The following is a 22824-nucleotide window of genomic DNA, read 5'->3' on the forward strand; positions in this document are numbered from 1 at the left end:
AGTCCACCATGTTCCCTGTCAGCCTGGAGGATATATTTTCTTCACCACAAGGGTCTTTTTAGAAACACACACACACACACACACACACACACACACACACACACACACACAGAGCATTCTGATTCATCTTGGCCCCCACAGTCTCTTATTCTCCTACTTCTGTTAGCTCCTTCTCTATAAGCCTCTTTCTCATGTCCATGCCATTGTTTTGTTTGTGACCTGCTAAGTTTAACCAGGACCATCTGTATGACAGTGGGTCTGGAGTTAGCCAGTGGTGTTAGTGGTCCATGCATTGGGCCCACAACTGACCATAAGGACTCAGCCTCTCTCCTGAATCCATCGGTAGCTAATACTTCAGCAGAGAGGGTGGGCCCACTGAGCCCCCCATATGTCTTGTCTGCTCATGTAGGCCGGGAGTAGGCAACTGTAGTCTGTTCATGATCAAAATGGCTGCATCATACTTAGAAGACAGTACACAGCCCTTGGCCCACCCACCACCCAGTTTTTCTTTCTGCTTTCTCTCCCAGGATATTTCCTGGGACTCAGAGTGTGTGATATAAATATCCTACTTAAGGCTGAGTGTGCTAGAGTTGATTTCTCAAAAGAAACTTTAAAAGCCAGGAGACCTCAGAACAATGTATTTCAAGATCCGCAAGACCATAGATGCCAACACAGTCAACTTGCTCTGCCATGCAAAACTATCCATCATAAACGAAGGAGAAAGTAAAACATCCCACAATAAAGAATTTATGACTGCCATGTCAGTACCACAAAGAATCCTGGAAGGAATACCTCGTTCTAGACAGAAGGATGAGCATGCCCACAAGGCTAACAGTGAAGGAGAAACAGTAGTTGTTAGGTGAAGCAGGCCTGAGAAAGCAAATGCCATACAATCATTAAAGGACCATACAGAACACATGTCTGTTAGTAATGACGTCAAAACTTAATGACCTCAATTCCTCATCCAAAACATTCTGGGTAGTATTAGAAAACAGGACCCTGTTGTCCTTTTTGTTGCTTACAAGAAATAAACCTCACCCTCAAGGACAGACCACACCTTAGAGTAAAGGTATGGGAAAATATTGCAAACAAATGCTCAGGAAACAGGCAGGTATTGGCTTTTGTAATCCCTGAGAGATTAGAAGCCAAAACTAATCAGAAGAAATAAAGATGAAAGCAGCCCACTAAGAACATTACATAAGCCCAAACTTGGGTACATCCATCATTATACAAATACTCGAAACAAACACTATTAGTCATAGAGCTTCAGATCAGCCACAACCCAGAAACAGTAGGTGATGTCACCACACTCCAGCAGACAGGTCATCCAGACACTCCTCCCTACCAAAAAGGAAATATTAGGGTTAAGTGACATCAGAGATCAAACAGACCTAACAGGTACTTGCAGAACATTCTAGCCAGGTTCTTTTAAAATTCTTAACCAGTTTCAAAACAACGGAAAGAACAGTGCCTTACTGGGGAGCTCTATTCTTGGGGAACTATTCTTCTCATGTTAGAAAGTTACAGGCAGTGCTTAGAGCTATGGTTCCAAGACTAAATTGCAGCCCTCCACACCAAGACTTTGTGAAGACACTTGAGGGCATTTTGAGAAGCTCAGTTTTGTAGGGCGTCTCCTAAAACTCCCGGGAGCAGACTTTCCTAGCAAAGTAGAAGCTCTGCCACCACATTTGCTTTTAGCCTGTGTGCTGGGTGGCCAGAGCCCTGCAATCTGCAGAGGGAAGTCCACTTTGGGAGACCCACATCTTCCCCACTGCCTCTTGTCTGTGGGCCAATCCTCCCTTCCTCTGGGATGAATTTACAGCTTCAGTTCTGTTTTTGCATCTCTTCAAAATAGACCCTCCACCAGAAATGACAAGGGATGGCCTGACCAGCACCCATCCTTTAACTAAGTGAGCACAGTGGTCAGACCAGCTACCAGGCTTGCTTTTCCATCTTCAGTGCAGCCATGGCATCATTTTGAGTGCTGTATTTCCTCCAAACCCACATGTCTAGTGGCTGAGCCCATGGGAGGAACCTGTGTTGGTTGCAGTTGAAGGCATCACACTTGGAACAGGTGCACAGGCAGTATTCAGGAAGGTGGCAAGAGTGTAGGATATGGTCTACACAGAGTCTTTGTAGCACTTGGGGTGATGGCTTCAAGTCACCTGGCCTCCCCTGTTCTCTTCAGGGTCCCAGAGTGATAAGCCTTGGAGATGGGGCTTCTGCTCTATCTCTAGTGGCTCCAGATGTGACACAGATGGCTACCAATCAGAACCCTTTCATGAAGCCATTTATCAAAGAGTGACACACACTTGTTTAACTTGCACGTCTAAACAGATTATTCTGAATTACAGTGATTATGTCAGGGTTTCTCAGTTGGGGAGTATATGGTCTATTGAACGTTGCCTTGCGATTCCAAAGTGCAATTAGGGATCTCTGCAGAACAGTAGGTAGGGCCAGGAGGCCTGCTTCCTTTCAGCCAAGAAAAACTGAAAATTTAAATATAATTTTAATTCATAAACAATTGTAAATACGTCTTTGAATGTTTCCAGTCTTCTGATTGATGTTTTCATACTATGATGAAATGGTTAGAAAAGAAAGGAATCCATCAATAACTCTGGGCTTATGTGAAGAAAAGTGTTGTTATAAAACAGCAAATCACAGGACTGTGCTGGAGCCCATGCTGCCTGAGTGAGCCTCAGTACTCATGTGTCCTCTGGGAGGAAGAAGACACAGACATTTAGATGACAATTATATTTTAAAATGGTTATTGGCTTGGCGAGATGACTTGGTGGCTAAAGATGATTGCTGAAAATTCTGAGAATCTAAGTTTGATCCCTGGAACCACCTGGCAGAGGGAGAGAACCAACTTACACAAGTATCCTCTGACCTTTCCATGTATGCTGTGACACACAAGCCTTGAGACAGTACAAAAAGAAAATTACCAAATAAATGTTAAAATGGAAACCAAGGAAAACATGGGTCTTGTGAGCTCAGCTATAGCCACTTTGCTGGGTCTGTTGTTCATACCTTCTAAAGACACCATGCAAGCTGTAAGCCAATCAGATGGAACAAGCCTGACACAGGAAAACAAATCTATATAAGGTGACTCTGCAACCACACTGAAAGCTAACAGTGTGATAACTGGCAGTAATCCACAGGCCCGCTGAGGAGATGCAGAATGGGCCCTGGGGAAGGCCATCTGAGGCCATGCTGAGAACCTGTGGAGGAGTGTGTTGGGTGAGCTTAGGTTAATGAGAGGTCATACAAGGTCCAGCAGATGAAGGACAGAAAGGTTTTGTGGGTGTGGAGAGCCATTCCGGACTTCCTGGAAATCTACTCCAGGCAGTAAACAAGCCCATGTTTGGTGGATGCCCCGCCCTTAATCCCTGATTGGCTGAGCAAGCCTGCCTGGTGAGGTGATGTGACCTGTGGTGATTGGTGGGGGCGTGGTTGTGGCTGGAGTGGAAAAAAACACTTGTAACCAGAGAGGCTGGGGGATTTTAAGAAAGAAGCTGCCTAAGTAAAACTGCTTTAAGAACCTGTGGTTGTGTTTTGCTTGCTGGTCGAGTTGGATGCGACAAGTTGTGCCGAAGAAATCCAGGACCCGATTTCCCCCACCGAAGAGGTTCAGCTCTTTCTGCAGTCAGGGTCTGTCGACAGGATGAGTAAGGTAAGTAAATCAGTATCCCTGGATTGATAAAGGCTCTCAGTAAAGAGACAATTAGGCTCTTGGTAAAGAGACAATAAGGCTCTCCAGCTCTGGAGACAAGAAAGTGAAAGTAAGAGAGAAAGTGAAATTAAGAGGATAATAGGGACAGTCTATGGGTTACTTTCTTTTTCTAGTCATTTGAGTAATTTTTCTGAGGGCGTGAATGACTAGGTATGGGGTCGTCACAGTCACAACCAATTTTTTCAGTGCTTGATGAGCTGCTAAGGGCGAAGGTCGCAAAACTCAAAAAGCATACCATTCAAGCCTTCCTCGAGGAGTGTGACAAAGTTGCTCCTTGGTTTGCCATGTCAGACTGTTTGACTCCTGCTAGCTGGGGTAGGTTGGGAAGAGACCTAAATTTCTCCTGGGAGCAGGGTGTCCTTAAAGAAGGTACTAGAGCAGTGTGGAAACTAGTGAATAGCTGTTTAGAAGATGAGCGCTGTTGTCAAGCAGTGGAAACAGGCAAGCAAGCACTAGAACAAGATTAAAGAAAGATAAGGCTATTATAAATAGGGCTGCTATGAACATAGTGGAGCATGTGTCCTTCTTACTGGTTGGGACATCTTCTGGATATATGCCCAGGAGAGGTATTGCTGGATCTTCTGGTAGTACTATGTCCAGTTTTCTGAGGAACCGCCAGATGGATACAGAAATTATGGTACATTTACACAATGGAGTACTACTCAGCTATTAAAAAGAATGAATTTATGAAATTCCTAGCCAAATGGATGGACCTGGAGGGCATCATCTTGAGTGAGGTAACACAATCACAAAGGAACTCACACAATATGTATTCACTGTGAAGTGGATATTAGCCCAAAACTTAGGATACCCAAGATATAAGATACAATTTGCTAAACGCATGAAACTCAAGAAGAATGAAGACCAAAGTGTGGACAATATGCCCCTTCTTAGAATTGGGAACAAAACACCCATGGAAGGAGTTACAGAGACAAAGTTTCGAGCTGTGATGAAAGGATGGACCATCTAGAGACTGCCATATCCAGGGATCCATCCCATAATCAGCTTCCAAATGCTGACACCATTGCATACACTAGCAAGATTTTGCTGAAAGGACCCAAATATAGCTGTCTCTTGTGAGACTATGCCGGGGCCTAGCAAACACAGGAGTGGATGCTCACAGTCAGCTATTGGATATATCACAGGGCTCCCAATGGAGAAGCTAGAGAAAGTACCCAAGGATCTAAAGGGATCTGCAACCCTATAGTTGGAACAACATGATGAACTAACCAGTACCCTGGAGCTCTTGTCTCTAGCTGCATATGTATCGAAAGATGGCCTAGTCGGCCATCACTGGAAAGAGAGGCCCATTGGACTTGCAAACCTTATATGCCCCAATACAGGGGAATGCCAGGGCCAAAAGAATGGGAATGGGTGGGTAGGGAAGTGGGGGGCGCTATGGGGGACTTTTGGGATAGCATTGGAAATGTAATTGAGGAAAATATGCAATAAAAATATTAAAAATTAAAAAAAAATAAAAAATAAAAAAAAAGAAAGATAAGGAAGGGCATAATGGGATGTTTCAACCATATGTGCTTGAGCTGCCCATTACCTTAGGGGGTAGGGATTTGTTAAAAATAGTATCCTGTTTAGGAGCAAGGATCCCCCTACAGCCGTTTGGCCTCAAAAGATACAGCTGAGGGTTGATTCCTTGCATACTTTGTTTCAAATTTTAGAAGGAGACTCAGAGTTAAGTTCCAAAAGGGAATTAACACCTGAGGCTAGAAAGGCCCTTGCCCTAGTGAAAGAAGAATTGATTAAAGCTCAGCTTCAGCATTGTAGAGAAGGGTTACCCATCATTTTGATAATACTATCTACTGAGATGCAACCCACAGGATTATTGTGGCAAGAAGGTCCATTGTTATGGATCCATTCCAAAATATCTGCTGGGAGGACTTTAGACCATTACCCTACAACAGTGGCTTCTTTAGCCTTGTTGGGAATTCAGCATTGTTTACAATTTTTTGGTATAAAACCCAGCTCTATTATAAGCCCTTATGATAGGTATCAGCAAAAGGTCCTAACAGCAAATATTGATGAGTGGGCTATTTTAGCCTGTATTAATGAGGGCCCATTTGATAATCATTATCCCAAACATCCTTTAATGACCTTTTTTAAGGAACATCCAGTCATTTTTCCTCAAGTGGTGAGGAAAATACCCATTAAGGAAGCAGTAAACGTGTTTACTGATGGATCAAAAACCGGATGTGGAGTATATATGGTAGAGGGGAAAGATCCTGTGGTCAGGCAGTATTATCCCTGTACTCCGTAGATGGTGGAATTACAAAGAGTTATTGAGGTCATTAAGGATTGTGATTTTCCTTTTAATCTAATTTCAGATTCACAATATGTAGTTAATTTAGTTTTATCCCTAGAAGTGGCAGGCCAAATAAAAGCTCGTAGTACCATCCAAGCCTTGGCCTTACAGTTACAGAAGTTGCTGTGGGAAAGACGCCAACCATTATATATTGGACATATCCGTGCCCATAGTGGGCTTCCAGGACCCTTAAGTAGGGGAAATGATATTGTGGATAATTGTACTCATATGGAGTTCATATTTTTAGCATCCCCTATGGAGTTAGCCTCACAATTTCATTCTAAATTTCATGTTAATGCTAAAACTCTGCAGAGAAAATTTGGAATCTTTAGAGCACAAGCTTGGGATATAGTCACTACCTGTGGACGTTGCCTTGAGTTTCAACACCCACCTTCTTATGGAGTGAATCCTAGAGGATTGCTCCCTCTACAGGTGTGGCAGATGGATGTGACACATTTTTCAGAATTTGGCAAATTGAAATACGTTCATGTATCCATTGACACATGTTCAGGAATAGTTTATGCATCTCCCATGGCAGGGGAAAAGGCCTCCCATGTTATACAGCATTGTTTGGAGGCCTGGGCAGCTTGGGGTAAACCCCAACAACTTAAAACAGACAATGGCCCTATATACTGCCAAAACCCTGGTGTCTTTTTTTTTTTTTTGATTTATTTATTTATTATATGTAAGTACACTGTAGCTGTCCTCAGACACTCCAGAAGAGGGATCTCGTTATAGATGGTTGTGAGCCACCATGTGGTTGCTGGGATTTGAACTCTGGACCTTGGGAAGAGCAGTCGGGTGCTCTTACCCACTGAGCCATCTCACCAGCCCCCCTGGTGTCTTTTTGTCAACACTTGTAACCAGAGAGGCTGGGGGATTTTGTAAAGAGAAGCTGCCTGAGTAAAACTGCATTAAGAAGAACCGGTGGTTGCGTCTTTCTTGCAACAGATGGAAGTACAAGTTAAACATGGCCTGCCATATAATCCTCAAGGCCAGGGAATCACTGAATGAGCACATAGAACCTTAAAAGAATTATTAATAAAACAAAAGGGGGAATAGGCTATGGCCATACCCCAAAGATAAGAATCTCATTAGCTCTTTTTACCTTAAATTTTTTGCAATTGGATAAGGAAGGTCGCTCTGCTGCTGAACGACATGCTAATACCAGCCCCAGTAGACTGGGGTATGCTAAATGGAAGGATGTGCTTACAGGATCATGGAATGGTCCGGATCCCGTGTTAGCCTGAGGGAGAGGGTCTGTTTGCATGTTTCCACAGAATCACACAGAGCCAGTGTGGGTTCCAGAGTAGCTAGTGCGATGCTGTCAAAATGAAGAATCTGATCTTGCTGGTGATGAGCATATGTCTGCCCCTGATGGGTGCGGAACCCAGATGGGGGATACTGTTGGTGTTTAAATTGGACTATAAATTTTGATGGCAAGATGAATGAGCTTCACTCGGCGATTGTCACCATGAATTCTACCTGAGTGGATCCTGGCTTGGCATAGGGAAAGAATGGACTGGGATAGGTTCCCTTGCTGTGGCTCTTGTTTTGGCATGCGTGTTGTGTGTATGGTGTATGTGTCAGTTGCGGAATGCCCAGGTCGACACTGCCGCCATGGTGGTGCAAGCTTTTGCCACAGTGGAAGCAGGGCAGTCACCTCAGATTGGCTTGCTGCCATGAAGAATGAACAATGAAGCCATCGCTCCGTAGGGTTGTGAGGCTAAGCACTGCACAGAGATTAGTCTGGAAGCTGTTTGACAATCTCTGGGAGGTATGTCTGATTTCATGAGGGTTGAGTGTCCTAGTGTCCTTCCCCCAGGAAAAATGGCACTGGAGCAGGTCAGGGTTGCTCTGGGTAAAAACCTGTGAGCCTAAGAGTCAATCCTGTACATGGCCCCTATTTCTGCACACTGGGGATCAGACCTCTATCTTCACCCACGGAGCTTGTTCAAAAAAAATATGAAAGGGGGAATTGTGGAGAGCCATTCCGAACTTCCTGGCCAGCCAGATGGAAATCTGCTCCAGGCAGTAAACATGCCCATGTTTGGTGGATGGCCTGCTCTTAATCTATGATTGGCTGAGCAAGCCTGCCTGGTGAGTTGATGTGACCTGTGGTGATTGGTGGGGGCGTGGTTGAGGCTGGAGTGGAAAAAAAACACTTGTAACCAGAGAGGCTGGGGGATTTTAAGAAAGAAGCTGCCTGAGTAAAACTGCTTTAAGAAGAACCTGTGGTTGTGTTTTGCTTGCTGGTCGAGTTGGACACGACATGTGGGCAATTGAAAATCTGATTTACAAAGAACAGAGTCGTAGGGGAGCATTGGCATTCTGTAACTTGGTAAATCTCTCTGGAGTCAATGGCCCCAGACTCCATTTACATTTTGATATCCTAAATACATTTTGAATGTCAGGTACAATGTAAGAATTATGGCTACACCATGTTTGGACTGCACTCTGAGAATGAGTCTGGGTTGCTCTCAGGTGTTGATGAAGACTCTGGGATCATCCCCAGAGCATCTGAAGAACTCTTGAGGTATATCCTGTGGTGAGGACTCAGGGCAGGCAGAAGGTACTGTGCAAAGAATTGGGTCAGGCAGATTGAGCCCCTAGAAATCAAGCCTGGGCTGGAAGCTGGAGATAGCTGCTGCTCCTGTCAGAGGCCACTCAGCCAACCTTAGCAGCAGCAACTTGCTTCTGGGTGTTCTTGACACACATACTGCACCATCTCCCTAAGGGTTTACATGGGAGGAGTTCCTGAGAGAGCTCCAAGTAAAACTTCACAGTAGAGGGGGTGGGTAGGGTTGAATTTGGAGAGGGAGGGCAGAGCAGATACACCTCTATTCCTGCTGATCCTAGGGAGCCTAAACTTCAGCCATCAAAAAGGTTCCTATGTAAATTGCCCCATCAAGGTTTCCCAGATTCATTTTCACATCCCTAGAGGATGCTTGCTGCCACTGCTACTCATTTTATTAACCAAAGTCCTAGGAGGAAGGCAGCCAAGCTGGTCTTCAATAGACTGTCTCAGTGGGACAGCCTGGATACTGTGGTCTTTGTGTGCTGACCCATGGCTGTCACTGGATCCCCTTTGGAAGGCCACTTTCCTGGCTTCCCCTCTTTGTCTTCATAGCCCTGAGGCTGGAAATGCTGGTTTCTGGGGTCATACCCTGCAGGTAGCTATCCAATGAAGAAGTGAGGTCACATCATGCATGCAGCAATCTTACAGAGAAGTGAGGTTGGTTTCTTTAGGCTCCTGCCCTTGAGTGTGCTTTTGGTTTGGGGGATTCCTCATGTTGTGTTGCCTTTTCATATCTTAAACCTCAGAACCAGAAAATGACATAAGGACAGTGTCAGACAATGATGTAAGGATGCCCACTTCTGCCTCTTCAAACCAGTGTTCATTAAATCTTTGTGCACATGAAGAGATGTGTTTGTGAATTTGCATGTGCTAACTGCTTCTGGAAAAAAAATGTTGCAAAACCCTTGCTAATTCTCTAGGATTTGTGGCTGTTGTTTCCAGAAGACCTGCCAGCTTGGGTCAGAGACAGGTACTGTGCAATCCTCAGAGATATGCAGCTTTGAGGATGAGAGTGGTCCCGCAGAACGTGCGCCCACATCCAGAAGCTTGCTTCTTGCCTGTCAGTAGGAAACTAGATATTCATAGATGGATAAACCTGTCTTCATAACATTCTGACTTTCACATCACCATATTTCCATGGGCCATGAACTTGACTAACACACTCAGATTTTCAGCCTTAACTGCATGTTAAGGTGCATCTTGGTGAGTCTGAAGTAAGCATTCCCATTCAGTAGATCACATTTCTGTTTACAAACTACAGTTTATGATCAGGGCAGCAAGGAAACTCAGAAGCATCCCAAGACCTTGGGTCTGAGCAGCCCTGATAAGACCTGCTAGCTGTAGAAGATCCAGGGAACTATCTAGAAATGAGATCACTAGCTTCTACTCATGGCAAGTCACATTACTCATCAGTGTGCTGTGGGGGTCATAGTCGGTCAGGACAGCAAAGCTTGATGGGTGGACAAGAAAGCAAGTGACTTTGGCATTTGGCACTCTTCAAGAACCTGGGAGCTCAGGCCAGAAAGGGCCTGGGCTATAATTCTCAAGACCTGGCCCTGTTTAGCCTACATCTTCCTACCAAGCTTCACCCTCTAAAACTGTTCCATCAGTTGACAACAACTGTTCAAGCACAGGAGCCTGTGACAACATTATAGCCCAACATGAACTTGCATCTCTCCGTGTCTGAAGTCTTCCAATTGGCAGAGAGAGATGCTAGGTCAGGATAGACCTGACAGTGTTGGGAGTTTGTCTTCTTCCAGTTAGGAAATGGGTCCAGTCCAACCTCCCCATATCTCATCTCCTTCAGGTTCAAAGAGAACCATAGGTAAAATATGGAGTACCTTCTACTCTTTGCTTCCTACTCACAGTAGACCAAATTTTGAGAGCAACAGGTTCAAGGCATGAATGGGTGACTCCCACAAACCCGGTATAGCTTGCTGTAGGTTCTTCTGCCCACATACAAAACTGTAAACCAGGCCTGGGTGTATGGTCCTGTGTGTGTGTGTGTTTGTGTGTGTGTATGGGTATGTGAGTACAGGTGTGAGTGCAGGTGTGTGTGCAAGTGTGTCTGTGTGTGTTGGGGGTAGGTATCTTTATATCCTTCATCCTTCTCCATCCCTCTAACTCTGGATTAGGCACAGATTCTTCTGGATTAATCTCCCTTGTCATCTTTATTAACCAAACAGATCCTATCTTCCTGTGTGCTGGGCATTGATCAGAAATATGGAAATGCATAGATGTGTGTCATAAAGCTTTTTATCCTAAAAACCAAACCCAGAATGAGAGAGCAGTGCAGCTTAGTAGGATATATGAGGGGCTGAGTTCTAGGTGGAAGTCTCAGCTTAGCTGAATTTGACTCAAAGCATCCCTCTGACCACTTTGGACTTCAGCCCCTTTCTTAGAGCATCTTCCTGGGAAGACTCAGCTGTCAAGTGCAGTTAGCTTTACTGTTCAAGTGTCTGGGAAGCCAGGATTCCCCCAAAGACCAAGAACCATTGTGTGTGATCACTGTTCCTGAGCTTCCATCTCAGCCTGGAGTGGGAGCTGGGAGACATAGGGGAGGGAAGAGAAAGGCAAGTGTTGCTGGCCACTTTTGCCATATTAGGTTTTGTTGTTTTCTCTCTAAGGCATGCAGTTACTGTCTGTGAGCCTGAGGTGTTCTTAGGCAGACTTTGTGAGGCACAGGCTAGTAGCCCAAGTGGACAGAATGGGTGTAAGGAAGGAGCTCTGGCCTCATTCTTCTCCTCACCAAATCGACTTTCAAGTGAACAAATCTTGGTTGGGAGAACTGCTAAGAAGCCGACTTGCCTGCTGGCTACAAAGAGCAGCTGTAGGCTTCTGGGTTTATGCTATATTTATTATAACCTCATATACTGAGTGCAGAATACCAATGGCACCTGTCAATAAGGAATCATATGACAGACAACTCCTATGAAGTAGGCTTATTTTCAAGACAGCTTTCATCCACAGGGTACCAGATTTCTTTTCCCCAGTGGCCCTGCTGCCAATGGGGCCACAATATTTCTTAATTCATGCACTTTGTGTTTCCTAGAACTGTAACCATCTGCCCTTGAAAGCTATTCTTTTAAATTTTTATTAGATATTATCTTCATTTACATTTTAATTGCTATCCTCTTTCCTAGTTTACTCTCTGAAAGTCCCTTATACCCTGCCCCCCCCCTCCGGACTTCCCAACGCACCCACTCCTGCATCCTGGCCGTGTTATTCCCCTGTACTGGTTCAATTATCTTTGCAAGACTAGGGCCTCTTCTCCCATTGATGGCCAACTAGGCCATCCTCTGCCATATATGCAGCTAGAGACATGAGCTCTGGGGGTACTGATTAGTTCATATTGTTGTTGCTCCTATAGGGGTACAGAAACCTTCAACTCCTTGGGTACTTTCTCTAGCTCCTTCATTGGGGGCCCTGTGTTCCATCCAATAGATGACTGTGAGCATCCATTTCTGTATTTGCAAGGCACTGGCATAGCCTCACTGGAGACAGCTATATCAGGGTCCTTCTTGGCATATACAATAGTGACTGTGTTTGGTGGTTGTTTATGGGTTGGATCTCTGGGTAGGGCAGTGTCTGGCTGGTCCTTCCTTCTGTCTCAGCTCCAAATATCATCTCCGTAACTCCTTCCATGGGTATTTTGTCCCCCATTCTAAGAAGGAGTGAAGTATCCACCTGTTGGTCTTCCCTCTTCTTGATTTTCTTGTGTTTTGCAAATTGTATCTTGGGTATACAAAGTTTCTGGGCTAATATCCACTTTTGTGATTGAGTTCCCTTACTCAGGATGATATCCTCCAGATCCATCCATTGGCCTAAGAATTCATAAATTCATTGTTCTTAATAGCTAAGTAGTACTCAATTGTGTAAAAGTACCACAAGTTCTGTATCCATTCCTCTGTGGAGGGACATCTGGGTTCTTTCCAGCTTCTGGCTATTATAAATAAGCCTGCTGTGAACACTTCTGGCTATTGTAAATAAGGCTGCTGTGAACATCGTGGAACATGTGTCCTTATTACAAGTTGGAACATATTCTGTATATATGCTCAGGAGAGGTATTTCTGGATCTTCTGTTAGTACAATGTCCAATTTTCTGTTTAACCGCCAGACTGATTTTCAGAGTGGTTGTACCAGCCTGCAATCCTACCAGCAATGGAGGAGTGTTCCTCTTTCCCCACATTCTTGGCAGCATCTGCTGTCCCCTGAATTTTTTCTTAGCCTTTATGACTGGTGTGAGGTGGAATCTCAGGGTTGTTTTGATTTGCATTTCCCTGATGCTTAAGGATTTTGAACATTTTTTCAAGGGCCTTCTCAGCCCTTTGGCATTCCTCAGCGGGGAATTCTTTGTTTAGCTCTGTACCCCATTTTTAAATTGGGCTATTTGGTTTTCTGGAGTCCAGCTTCTTGAGTTGAATGCTATTCTTATAGTGCTTTCTGTGAGGAGCTCGGGATTTCCTTCATGCCTTAGGTCTTGTTTTTCTCCAAGGCTTGGTTCAGAAAACCATTCAAGAAGCCCAAAGTTTGTTTCCATAGTAGAAATCTATAACAACAAAAACTTTGACCTTTTGGTCAAATACAATTGTACAGTGATCTTTTGGTTTAAGTGCCAGAAGGTGACAACCCAGGAGGGACGTTCAGAGGTACTCATGCTGTCCCTGAGGAGAGGTGCTCCTGGGGACCTGTGTCCTGCAGGCTGGTACTCAACCTTAGAGCAGCCCACTCCAACTGTGCCTGGGATGGAGTCAGTGCTATCAACCTATCTATGAAGCAGTTCATGGAGTTTGCTTAATGTATGGCCCATAGGTGCACTGTATGTTAAGGCCAATATGCAGAAGCAACAGGGAACTTAGCCAGATGGAATGCTGTATCTCACAATGTACATGTCTATCAGAACATCAAGATGCTCACTCCCAACATGTATAGGCTTTATATATCAAATATATCTTAATCAAGCTGTTTAAAAAATGAAGAAAAATGAGGTTGGGTGAGCTCTATGGCTGCAGGTACTAACCCTGAGATTTATATGTAATTACACACACACACACACACACACACACACACACACACACACACACACTGGAAAGTGTGGAAAAAAATTTTAAAACCTTTAAAAATTTTAAATAACTGTATTATTAACTGTATTATTATTAACTGTATTATTATTTAAAAAGTTTTAAAAGTCTACATGAGATAGTGATCTTTTAGGTTTGTTGAGGGATTACCTTCTTGTTGTTTCTTTCGAAACAACAAGAAGGTAATCCCTAGTCGGCCATCACTGGAAAGAGAGGCCCATTGGACTTGCAAACTTTATATGCCCCAATATAGGGGAATGCCAGGGCCAAAAGAACAGGAATGGGTGGGTAGGGAAGTGGGGGGCGCTATGGGGGACTTTTGGGATAGCATTGGAAATGTAATTGAGGAAAATATGTAATAAAAATATTAAAAATTAAAAAAAACAAGTCCTGGAAATAACAACCTATTATGCAGTGAGTTTTAAGTCTCAGAAATAGCCTGACACTATTATTAGATTATTCCTCTTAATTGACTACCTTAAAGATATAACCCACCTGTTATCTAACTTTCGTAATGTCCCTAACATATTTCTTAAAGCGAAAATATTAAACAATGTTTTTATACCACCAAAAAAAAATAAAAGTCTACATGAAAGCCAATGAGTATCATCCAGGTTTGAGGAAGGGTCTTAGAGACGCCCATCCCCAACACTCAAACACATACACATACTCAGTCAAGAACAAGTGTACATATCTATTTTATAGGAAGCCATAATGGATCATTAGGGGAAAATGAGAACCAACTTATTCGTTAAATGTCAGTATGGTCATTCTTCAAGATGAGTGCAACTGTGCCAGTGTTATTCACCATGGGATGCAAGAGGCACAAGACCTGCCAGACTAGACCTGACTTGCTCAATTCTGAGAATACAGGCTGGCTGCCCACTCAAGGGTCCATAGAGGGAAGGTTTCCAGGCTATGTACAGAGCTGGAAAAGCCTACAGGAAGGCATACCTTTAAATGTAATGCAGGAAGTACTAGGAACCAGCTTTTTACTGATGGGCCCTGGTTAACATGTAGCTCTGCTAAGGCAAGCATTCATCATCCACCTGACACTCTGACAGCAATGAGAGTGTAGCTTAAGTTTTGTTTCATAGATTTGATCTGCTGCCCAACATATCTTAAAAACTGAATCCTTAAGGATATAGCAAATAGAGTAGTGGATTCTAACACCATTGTGCATTTCAGAGTGAGCAAGTCACCAATGGCCAGCTGACTGATTCCTATATGAGTGCTCTATATTGAGCTATGAGCCTAGATTCTCCTCAAATTTAGATAGTGGGTATCACTCAGTTGTCCAAGCTGGCCTTGAACTCATTCTGTAGACCAGACTAGTCTTGAACTTGTAACTACCCCCCACGTGCTTCTTGAGTATCTACTTTTACAGGCCTATTTCTCTAGGCCTAGCAAGCGTCCCTCCTCCCTTCCTTATTTCCTCCCTCCCTCTCTCCTCTCTTTGTTTCTTTGTTTCTCTCTTGGTTTTCTTTTCTTTTCATTTCTTTTCTTTCTTTCCTCCCTTTTTTTCTTCCTTCCTTCATTCCCTGTCAGTCATCCTTTCTCCATCATTTATCCTTCTTTTCTTTTTAGATTTATTTATTTTTAAACGCTTTATTCATTCATTCATTCATTTATTTAATGTATATGAGTGCACAACCTGCATGTATACCTGTGTCCCAGAAGAGGCCATCAGATCAGATTATAGATTGTTTGCCATGACGTGGTGGTTGGAATTGAACTCAGGACCTCCGGTAGAGCAGCCAGGCTCTTAACCACTGAACTTTCTGTCCATCCCCAGCCTACTTTCTTGAGCATCCTTGGATAATATGAGAGCTGTCTGTCAGCTGAGTACATTTAGGTTACCTTGAGCACAGAGCAGTTGCCTTTTGCCATATCAACCTGGGATTCTTCTGACTGGTGCTGTCCTTTGCCAGGCCTGTCACCAGTGCCATGGAGTTTGTGGGGCTCATTCATAGAGGCATGCAGCTCAGAGTACAACACCCCACCCTGGTGCCCAAGAACTCTGCAGGTCTCACTTGAATATCAATGCTACTGTGACCCCAGCTTTCTCTGCCAGCAGTAAGGAAGGTAAGCTCACACCTGTGCCAGGACAGTTCCCTGTATAGTAGACCATTCCTGGAGGACCAAAGTGAGCAATGCAGTGAGGATTGATCGTCTAGAGCCCACATCAAGGAGGCCCTTGTGATACCAGGCTTTGGATGGGGAGAGGGAGGGAAGGAAGTCAGAAAGGATGGTGGACTTTCTGACTTTGATAGGACACAGATAGGACACAGATGCATCCTAAATGAAACACAAGCTCTAGTTGCCAGTTGTCCAGTATATAACACATCCATGAAGCCAATCCCCAAATTGGAAATGCCAGTGACGTCCTGGGAAGGAGGTTAGATGTTAGCCTAAGTCATGCAGAACTCGACCATATGAGAGTCACTCCCGGATTTAAACACAGGCAGTTCATGGCCTCACATGCTATGCTGGACAGCTGCTACCCTGGGACTCCATATCCTTCTGCAGAAGTGCAGAACCCTGGACAGAGCAGGTCCCAATGGAGGCTAGTTCTCACGCTCATGAAAAGGCAGTATAGAGAGTTATAATCTGTCTTGCCATGGTGACACTTCTGCAAGGGAAGAAACTGGTAAAGGCACCATAGTTTATTAACTAGCAACAGCCTGTTCCAAGATGTGCTCACTGTAGTCAGGGCTTGCGGAATGACTGCTTCATGGTGCGTAGGGAGCCCCAGTTGTATACTAAGGGATTCCCAGACTATGTGCAGAAGCCTGTTCTTTATTTAGTGAAACTACCTGTCTATTGTGGTTCTTTCTTTCTTTCTTTCTTTCTTTCTTTCTTTCTTTCTTTCTTTCTTTCTTTCTTTCTTTCTTTCTTTCTCTCTTTGTTTCTTTCTCTCTTTGTTTCTTTCTTTCGTTCTTTCTTTCTTGCTTGCTTTCTTTGACATGGGAGTTTTGCTTTGTTTGCACAATGAGGGTACATTGGTTAAGTTTTGAAAAGTGTTTCTAAGAGGTTCTTTTGGGGAAAGCACATAGCAAGGTGGACTAATTGCTACCTTGAGCAGAAGAGCACATACAGTGTTTCTGAAAACGTATTGAACAAGAATATCAGGTTTGCTTGAAATAGGGCAGACAACTGTTTTTTGAGTTTTTAGTTTACACCAGCACAAGTACTTTTCAACAGCATCATTTTGCTTGGCGGGTACTGATCAGATACTGCCTCAACCCTCTTCCATGTAACATATTTTGTTTTCCCCCAAAGGGGCAAGGACTGTTACCCTAATCTCTGTATTTTTGAGTAAAATGATAAGTGGTGGCCCAAGAGTATATAGATTTTCAGCTATGTGTGAGGCTTGGAAGACCTTTGTGACCCTCTGTTTTCGACTCTCCTGACCCCAGGCCTAAAGTGCAGCCGAGCTTCCCTATGTGAGAAAGCAGGTTCTGGTAATTAGTGGATCATGCCACCCTGTGCTTCATGTCTGCAAACCATTCTAGTGGACTCTGCAGTCCATGCTGGACAGCTCTGGCCTTGGACTCATGGATTGGCCAGCAGCGAGTGGGCAGCTGATTTTGGACTAGATCTGATCTTCCATGAATGCCAGCATCAGCAAAGGCCAACACAGTGGAGGCAGATTGTAAACTGGCATGGAAGGCCCCGTTAGATTTTTCTTACCCTCTGATGGGCCTTCATGCTTGTGGTCTGTGTCTAGCAGAGTGTCTACCCACAGTTAAAAGGAATTTATTAACCAACCAGGGGACTCAATAACTATCAGGCCATGGTGCTTTTCCAGAAACTGTGCAGAGTCACAGGGTCCCTTCTAAGAGGCATCTCTGCCTGCCTGGTTCCTGTCCCAATGGCATGCTCACCTATGGCTGGTTTCCATACATTACAGCTCTGTCTAGGGTCACTGGATTGGCAGTGAAGGAGACCTCTATCATCAACAGGAGTCTGGCTGTCCTACCAGATGTCCTTGGGGCCTTGTCTGAGCACTGTGACCACATCCCATACAGGAACACCTAGCTCACTCACCTGCTCCAGGATTCCATCAATTTGATTTCCTAAGAAACCCCAAAATAGCAGTGACAGAGAGCCAGGCTTTCAGGAACTACTACAGCCATGCTTGTTCTTTTGCCTAAGCCATACCACCTCTGGCAAAGTTACAGCTTTGTCAGGCCCCTGCTGTGTTCTGTCCTCAGTGTCTTTGTAGGTCACTAGAGCTTACACCATGTATTAACTGTGCTGTAGACTGGTATACATGGTAGACTTTGCTCTTGTCTTTCCAGACAGATTGTAAAGTTTTTTGTGGGGAGTGTATCGTGGCTATCAAAACCTATATGAGGAGAATATGCCCAACCCAGCCAGGCAAACTTCTACTCCACTCTCACAAATGTGAGAAGGATGTCAAGATGTGGCCCACACACCAATGGGTCCGTGGTTTGATCACAATTACTGTGATCAGTAGTGACATACACGCCTCCTCTTTTCCAAGTAAAGTGACATCAAGAAGTACTTCTTTGGACCTTGGGCAGTAAAGGAAGCCTGAGGGCTCCATGGGTAGGTCACCAACCCTATTCCTTCCCTGAGCCCATGAACTGCAGCTGCTTAATGGTCCCTGGACCTCCTTGACTAAGACAAGGAGAGGAGACCCCAAGGGGGCCTATACCACTGCACCAGCAACAATGCCCTTCCAGGTAGAGGCAGCCTCTACAGACTGAGGAGGCTAAGTGTTCTCTCCCATTGCATCCAATGGGGTCTTGTTTGCATAGCAAGTGGCAGCATCTCCTGTGCAACTGAACCATGCTGCTAGGGAGATCTTTGTGTTGTTTACAGTAATTCTAAGCTAGACATGGGAAGAGGAACTAGAGACTTGTGATTTAGAGATCCTGCAGTAGCCTGCTTTGGGTCTGTGGAGCCTAGACTGGCTTTGCAGTCATAGAGCTACCTCTAATGCCCAAGTCCCACAATGACACCTTCTGTAGAAGGTCAGACAGAAGTCAAAGTGGATTCAGGGCTTACATTGACACTTGTTTCTCTCAGATACTTTTGCTCCTGAGAATCCTAGGAGCTTAGAGCCAGAGACAAAAAGAATAGGACCTGACCCATGCCCCAGGGTAATCTCAGAGATGGTTCCCCATCTCCTACCAGTGGGCAGGCCAAGGAGACTGATATGGTGGGCAGAAGAGTTGAGGGTCAAGAACTGCCTTGTCCAGACATGGCTAAAGGCTGGTGGTGCTTGAATGCTAGTAAGCCAACTTCAACGCTGGCTGGCATAGACGGGACAGCTGTACAGCTCTTGCCTACACCACAATGTCTTGCAGGGGTGGGTCTTCACCTGGCCAGTACAGAGAGAGGAAGCTTAGGAACTTCATTCCATTGAGCAGAGTTACTCTCTGGAGGAACCAGCAGCTCTACCAGTGTCCAGCATCAGGTCTCGCTGTGTGAGCTAGTCATGAGCTGTCTGGATGACTGGGCAGACACACAGTGTCCATCCAGGCTGAGGGCATACTGATCATCCATGTGGCCATTCTCTGCCTCCGCATTCTGCAGAGACATACAACAGTATGGTGTTTGTTTTCATCCTGAACTTTTGTTGTTTCTACAATCCCAGGACTTTCAGCTCTACTCAGACCTTTCTAAGTCTGACATAGGAGACCTGTCGTGTGCCTGATAGGCCTTCCTGTTGGTATGCCCAGTCTTAGCTCTCACAACACAGTTCCCTCTGTGTTACCTCATGCTGTTTCCTCCAACCACCCCAGCATGCATCATCTCCGTATCCCACCTTCCCTAGGATCCCTGATAATCCCTGATACAATTGTGTTCTCCCATGCTGGGCTGTGGGCTCTTGTGTGACTCAGAAAGATACTAGATGATCTAGGCATCCTCCATGCCTTGGTATATGACCTCTTTGGGTCCACACTGGCCTAAGGATTCCAGTCAGACCAGGATTCTCTCCCCATCATTGTCTTTTTGTACTTCCCTCTTTGAGGAATGGCCCTGGATGTGGTCAACACACATAACCCTGGAAGCATGTGAGAATTTAAGGAGGGCCAATTTGAACTTAAGCAAACCTCTCCACTGACCGCCTGGGTTCCATCATTTGACATTTGCTCCACGTTGATGGGCAAACTTATGCTTTTCAACCATGACAGACTAAGTTCTGATCTCAGGACCCTACACATACCACAGGTGGAGAGTCACACACAAGACTTGTTATTTGGTCAGTTCTTCAGAGTACTGCCTGGAGCTGAGAGCCCTTTTGGAGGGCATATGCAGCTTTATTAAATGGGCTGGCATCACTCTGTTTCTGGACTCTGCTGGGACTGACTCTCATGCTCTCTCCTCCCAGTCTCTATCTGTTCCTAACTCTCTGTGAATCCAGCACCATTAAAACTTCCTGGTCAGTCAGCCTTCATGCCAGTCTAGAGCCAGTCCAGTAACACAGAGCCCATGCTGTCCTCTCTCTAGGTTTTGCAGGGCCATGGGTTCAGTCTCTCTGGGCCTCTATGGTGGTGGTGGGCACTCAAGTTTCTTAGGTCTCCAGGGCATCTGGTAACAGCCCATTAGAACAAGGTAGAGGTAAAGAAAGGTGGAAATAATGTCCTGCAGTTATGCATTTCCAACACTGGAGAGCTCCACACTGTTCTCAACCTGTACCTCCAGGGATGCTTGTACAGTATTCTCCAGGACCCTGAGGATCCAATTTGGAAATCTTAGGTGGGCAGGGTGCAAGTAGACACAAGGGCTCTATGGAGTCCTTACCTGGGTTGTGACCTCTGTCTGGCCCTTCATCTGGATTAGCATGACCCACAGAACTGGTCCTATGGCTCACCTCCACTGTAGTGCTTTATCCAAGTGTGCACTTCTATGAGCACCTGCGAACATGGGACCAGGTTTCAGCACAGCCTAGGCCTATTCCAAACAGCAGCACGAAGATAACCACAATAGCAAACATTCAGGAATGTGACACTACACAGAACTGGTCCTCTTCCTCCTGGTTTGCGGATCCTTGTTGAAAGGAGACCCATCAGTGCTCTGCACACATGCCCACCCTTATCTGGAAGCTCAGTGATTGCCAGTTCATGGTTACAGACACATCATGACAAGTACTTATATGGTTAAGATGTGACACCCAAAAACATGTGGACCAACTATACTGACTCAGAGAAATGGTGGACACAGCTCTGCCCTGAGTCTGCCCTATTGTACTGCTGCTACTGATACTGTGTGTGTGTGTGTATCTGTGTGTGTGTCTGTGTGTGTTTCATGGTTGTATGTGTGTATATGTTTGTATAGCAGAGTGTCTGCATGGACATTTGCTTGTGCATGTATCTATGTGTCTGTATAGACATGTTCATATGTGTCTGCATAGATATATGTGCACAGATGTCTATGGGTCTGCATGGGTAAGTGTGTGTGTGTGTGTGTATGTGTGTGTGTGTATGTGTGTTTCATGGTCGAATGTGTGCATATGTGTGTATAGCAGAGTGTCTGCATGGATATGTGTTTGTGTGTATCTGCATGTTTGTGTGTGCATGTATCTATGGGTCTGTATAGACATGTTTTTATGTGTCTTCATGGATATGTGTGCACAGATGTCTATGGGTCTGCATGAGTGAGTGTGTGTGAGTGTGTGTGTGTGTTTGTGTGTGTGTGTGTGTGTGTGTGTGTGTGTGTGTGAAAGACACAGAGACAGACGGACAGAGGGACAGAGAGGAAAAGAGAGGGAGAGAGAAAGGAGAGGGAGTGAGCCATGACCAAGAAGAGCTCTCTGCCTATGTTACATGCAGGCCCTCAAGGATGCCAGGTGCATATTCCAGGACCATACAACCTCAGAAGCAACTGATGGGCTCTGTTTTTATCTGCTCCTGTCCTGCATGACAGACCACCAGGGCTGCTGAGGATGGCTCTGTAGCTAAGCGAATCACAGCCAGAAGAGACATCAAAGGAGATGCTAGGAGCCTGCAGGGGAGTAAGTCTATTCGTGGTTGCCTAGCTGTCATGGGAATGCAGAGCTCATTGTCCAAGGATGCAGCTTTCCTCTATGCGCTTAGGCCCCGATGTATCTCAAAAGTGGCAGGACACTGATCACCACTGGCTCCCAGAACACAGGAGTACTTCATGTTCCTCCAACACGAGCTCTTGTGCTGCTTTTCACACAGAGAATAAGAACTATCAGGAATCCCATACAGTGACCTGCTGGAGCTAAACCTGGACCTGGAAGCAAGCAGCAGGAACTCCCTGGGTAATGAGGACAATAAGAACATCACACAGCATCTCCTCCACTGCCTCTCATTCTGCTCCAAAAGCCATGGCAGCTCCCACACAGCAGGCATCAAGCCTAACTCCCAGCAGGGATAATGTGAGATGTCTGTGGATGAGCCCACAGGAACCTCAAGGTTCTGTGGGAGGACATGTAGTGGTTCCTGGAGCAGCTGCAGCAGCCAGGACACATTGCTCTACAGTGGAGGGGAGCTATAGGACTAGGTAGCAAATAGCCTGACCTGGCCAGTGCTAATCTGAATCCCTAGGCTCAGTCTGGAATGACCACTCAGGGCTACACTGAAGGCCACTCAGCGGCAAGCAATGTGTAACTAACACTGTGGGTGGCCTCCTAATCAGAGTCTTGTCCAGACAAAATCAGCTGGCCTTGGCCACTGAAGTTGAATCCAGACTCTGTGGGTGACAGTATATATTATCTGCCAGAGTATGAAATCACATGAGTGTGGTCACTGGGTGCTCCCTGGACTCACTATAGATGGGCACAGAGAAGGTACCATTTCTGTGTCTGCAGGGGTAGGGAGAGCTCAGCTTTCAAGAGCAGGCAAACTCTGCCTCTCCTATCTTTGTCTCTGGGGAGGAAATGGCCTCACTAGTGAGATAGGCTCATCTGGGATCCTGCACACTGGTGTATGTCACAGACAGCTCATGTCTTTCTGGCTGACAGTTCAGATCACCAGCTTGCCTCATCTCAGACAGTTTTATGAGGAGGGGTATTTGTTTCCTACTTCAGAGTTATGGCAGGAGAGGACCCAGGACAGGATGGGCCCACAGCAGTGTGGATGGGCAGTGATGCTGTCTTGGCCCTGCTTACTTG

At 45.3% G+C, this 22824-nt stretch overlaps 1 pseudogene; it reads left to right on the plus strand.

Annotated features, from left to right (window-relative positions):
- Positions 1 to 3664: 3664 nt before the first annotated feature.
- Positions 3665 to 22824, plus strand: part of LOC147000536 (kinesin-like protein KIF25) — a 52322-nt pseudogene continuing 33162 nt past the window's right edge.

Source organism: Mus caroli, unplaced genomic scaffold (assembly GCF_978045245.1).
Source record: "Mus caroli unplaced genomic scaffold, Mus_caroli_1 scaffold_18, whole genome shotgun sequence".
Lineage (NCBI taxonomy): Eukaryota > Metazoa > Chordata > Mammalia > Rodentia > Muridae > Mus > Mus caroli.